The sequence below is a fragment of the Limulus polyphemus genome, unplaced genomic scaffold (assembly GCF_000517525.1).
Source record: "Limulus polyphemus unplaced genomic scaffold, Limulus_polyphemus-2.1.2 Scaffold4082, whole genome shotgun sequence".
Taxonomy (NCBI): Eukaryota; Metazoa; Arthropoda; class Merostomata; order Xiphosura; family Limulidae; genus Limulus; species Limulus polyphemus.
Window position 1 is genome coordinate 76,813 of NW_013669692.1, and position 4,558 is coordinate 81,370.

General features: G+C 36.4%; 1 long non-coding RNA gene across 1 annotated transcript in view; it reads left to right on the forward strand.

Annotated features, from left to right (window-relative positions):
- LOC106470554 overlaps positions 1-4,558 on the forward strand; it is a 16,315-nt gene that overhangs the window by 4,901 nt on the left and 6,856 nt on the right. The window contains exons 2-3 of the long non-coding RNA XR_001291500.2: positions 3,704-3,744; positions 4,108-4,177. This is a non-coding gene — a long non-coding RNA (uncharacterized LOC106470554). The remainder of the gene's footprint in view (positions 1-3,703; positions 3,745-4,107; positions 4,178-4,558) is intronic.

Sequence of the window (4,558 nt, forward strand, 5' to 3'; positions counted from 1 at the left end):
CTTTGTAATCACTTTTGTCCTGTGTGTGTGTGGTGGGGGGGGGGGGATCCTGTTCGTTTATCACATGCCCAATTTTCTCAGTTTCTTCTTACCCTATCGACTCTCCTACAGTACTTGTCTACCATGGTGGTTCACAGAGATCGTGAGGGTTTTTCTAAGGATAGCCTCTCTCTTATTACCTCCACGTTTGTCTTCTCTTCAGCTCTATTCTTACACATATAGTTTCTCTGTTGTTGGGATCTCCTGGGGAGGGATGCATCTTTGTCCCAGGTTCGTTTACTGCCTACTTATCTCCGGGACTTATGTATGGCCACTTTTCAGCAGTGATATGTTTTTGGTAATATTTCTGAGATTTTGGAATCCCGTGTAGAGTCAGTGTGATGAGAAACTACCCTTTCTGTCTTGGTGGATCATTTGTTTCATTCAGAGCCTAGACATGCCCCTATTATTGTTTCCCATCCAGCTCTTTCTAAGCCCTTACCTAATCCTTCCTCAAGGGGTTCCTCTTCTCGTCGTTTTATGTGACCGAGATGAACACTTCGCCAACAGTATAGATGACTACCCAGTTGGTCGTGGTCCAATGGGGCCTTGCTTGATCGATTTTGTTCCCCTTTGGCAACTCTTGACCACAGATCTGTGGGTGTTTTGGGTATTATCGAAGAGAATTGTAATCCATTTTCTTTTCCATCCTCCTTTGTCTCAATCCTGCTTTTTGGTGAGTGGTGTCTGACCAGGTATGCTTCCAATAGTCAAATCTGCACTGTCAGGCCATGTTAACTGCATATTTATAACTTCCATGGTCATAAAATGCTCACTGTTGAGATGGGCTGTTCCACAAGATTACTTGTAGGTTTTTCGTAGCAATATACTTGCTTCATTAATATGCCCATTCCGGACCATACTCACCCATGGACTTCACGGGTAAAGCAGAAGGGGATAGCTGCTCATTCCTGCCATGCCTTTGATTGAATAAATCATATATAGTCTGCTTCTCAAAATAGGGTTTTTGTGGTCACCTGTTGCATTGTCTCCAGTGTTGATGTATGGTTTGGAACTGGATAGTGGTAAGGACTCCCATACTCCACCTGAAGTAAAATGGGGGAGAAAATGCAGTGGAGAGTCCAGAGGCTGTGGAGGTGGACCACGGAGGCAACCTCCTGAATGTGATATAGACATATGATACAAATAATGTTACAATCATTCAGTTGCGAGTAGGGCCGTGGTGTTCTGCTGGTATAGATGACGAGATGTTCTCCAATCTGATGCTCCACCTCTGTATGGGTTTATACTTGAGGGGATGTTATATCTTTTGAGTGAGCCGTCAAAATACAGTTCACCCCTTCGATTGGGATCCCTCATTCTGTCCCACATGGATGTCAGTTCCCAGTGGCCGGGTTTTGGATTCAGAGATGAACCAATCAACATAAGTCCTCACACATGTTTTATAGGTGTATCTGTGCCTCACTCACTTATACTCTTGTTTCATCCACTCGTGTTATGTGGGTCATGGAAGCTGGACATGTAGATTAATGCAGTTCTTCCCCTTACGCTATACCGAGGATGTTATTGCACTAGAGGCGGTTCCTGTTAGATGGTCTTGAGTGAGTTAGTTTCTATTACCGAGACATCTTTCTTATGCCGATCGTCCGGATGTTGGGTTCCCGGATTGGTCAAACTATTTATTACGTTGCCATCATGTATCCCATTGACGGAGTGGTGGGTTCCTGATTCTCTCCGTTGTACTGAACTTGATGTGAAGATGGTATGATCCTCTTTCCTACCCCCCACTAGATGGCTGGGTTTTGGATGTAGTTGATTTGTCGTGTACTGTCCGTCGCACCCTAGCCACTCTACACCTGGGAGCACATCCTTTTACTTTCACCCATGTTCCAGTACTCTGTTGGATTGAGATTTCTTATATGGTGGTTCAGGTTCCTATCCCACCATTGTTCTCTCCCGTATCAATGTGCTCCTCTCCTTTTCCACCCATGTCTGTGACACCTAATTCCACACTGGTACACACTCAACACCTTTGACTGTACTGACACCAGCTGTGCTGGGTGCACTTAAGCTACTTGTATATTCTTGAATTACCTATGTCATAATGTAGGTAAGTACTTAAAATGCTTAATTTTACTTTCTATTTTTTTCTTTTAAATGTACTTCACCTTTTTCCTTTTGTAACGACCATCGTTGGGGTCTCTTTTTCATTAAAACTTCTATAAAACAAATTATTTGGCAATACATCTTTAATGAAGTTATTTACCACATAATTTATATGTAATGGAAATTGATTCACATAAATGTAAGGCCTTTTTTAAAAATTTAAGTATACTGGTGTTCTCTCAAAATTATCAATGAAGGTTTTAAGATAAATTCAGGGAAAAAGACAAAAGGACCTAAATGTTAATTATTTGTGAAGAATCTCCATAACAATCATGCATATAAATGTATCAGTGTATTTTAGGAATAGCTTATCATAGAATATTCATGAAATCTGTGTGCAAAAGAGGTACTAATACTTTTTTGTTAAGCTTCAATATGACCACCTTATATATACATGTTTATAAAGACGACAACTATTGTTTAGAACCAAGGTGTTCAAGATATATTGGTTTGACTGTATTATGTAAATATTTCTTCACACAAATATCTCTTATAAAGTTAACAATTGATTTCAAGTCTGTCCATCGATAAAGGTGTATTTGTAATAACACGACTTTACGTTCAAGATATTTTTTCAATAATTTTCATTTGTATGAAATTTTGTGTTCATTGATTCCTTACAAAATATTTAAATTTTGTTTTAATTGAAGAGAGTACTCAGACTAGAAATTGTGCAATAAAGAGGTGTAACATTTTCTGCCATTTAATCAGATTGTGATGAAGAACAAAGTTTTTGACGTCACCCAAGTTATGAAATGTTTGGTAGTAAGTGACAACCAGTAACAATTAAATTTATAAATTTAAGTTTTGTAACTTTCTTTAAAGTTTTTCTCTCTGTTTTGAAATGTTACATATTTCATAACAAGACATCAATCATCGAATATGTAGCTGTTGAAGCTAAGAAAATGCTACAATTATATCTGTCTGTGCAATGCAGAATTATTAAGATTTGTTTTTAGGTTAATAGAGATTGCATTTGTATGACCTCAGAGAATTATAGTTTTTACTAGTGGTTTGTATTTACGATAAAAAGTATAGTGTCAAAATATGTCTTAAGTATGAAAAACATACAATGTAATATTTATTTCCTTCAAAATATATATATATCCAGAAATGTGTGTTTTAGTGTGCATAGTTACTGACAGTATTTGTTTTTGTGTATGATTGACATTTTCTAATGGTGATTTTCTCCAGCCTTTATGCTAGAAACAATATCTTGCTAATGAGAGAAAATTGTTGACTTGACCACAGGAACTTGTAGCAGTAAGAGATTTAGGTTTGTAAAAATAAAGAATGGGACATATATAAAATAAATTTCACGTAAGTGTTATTAAAGGATAAATGAAGGGATTAATCCATAGACTTAATGGCGAGGGGGGGGGGGTCATCATGTTGTTTTAAGGACAAAAAATATTGTATTACACTGTTACAAGACTTAAATCTGGTGTTAAGTTTGGAGGGATTTTTTATTATTTCTATTGCTGTTAATTTTTTGTGTATGTTAGTGTTAATTTTTCTTTCAATATTTTGCATATAGAGGGCAGCACTGAACGAGAATAGCCATTTATGAGAGTGGAGGTAAGTACCTATCAGAAATATATTTTTAGTGCAGGAGAATTATAACCTCTAACAAATTAATGTTTTGTTGCTTAAGTTTTAGCATGTCTCATGGATAGGAAATGTTACACATGATATTAATGCATGTGTTTAATGTACATAGGAAACCAATCAATACCAGGGCTGTAGAAAATAATATTAGTGTAGTTGTAGTTAAATCACTGAAACCATGTAGATGTCACTTTGTTGCTAGTTATAAAGCTAAGGAAGTTTTTGTTATTAGTATATATAGACATGATGATTACTGGTTTAAAAAATGTAATTATTTCTGTATAAAATCATTTGCAATATTTTGTAAGGTTTTAATAGTCCAAGGTGTTCTAGTGTGTTGATTCTGACTTGGAGTGATGAGAAGATTTAGACTTGAGTGATGGGAAAAGTTCCAGATTACAAGGTATGATACATCCATTCATCAGTTCCAGATTACAAGGTATCATACATCCATTCATCAGTTCCTGATTACAATATATCATACATCCATTCATCAGTTCCAGATTACAAGGTATCATACATCTATTCATAAGTTCCATATTACAATATATCATACATCCATTCATCAGTTCCAGATTACAAGGTGTCATACATCCATTCATCAGTTCCAGATTACAAGGTATCATACATCCATTCATCAGTTCCAGATTACAAGGTATGATACATCCATTCATCAGTTCCTGATTACAATATATCATACATCCATTCATCAGTTCCAGATTACAAGGTATCATACATCCATTCATCAGTTCCAGATTACAAGGTATCATACATCCATTCATAA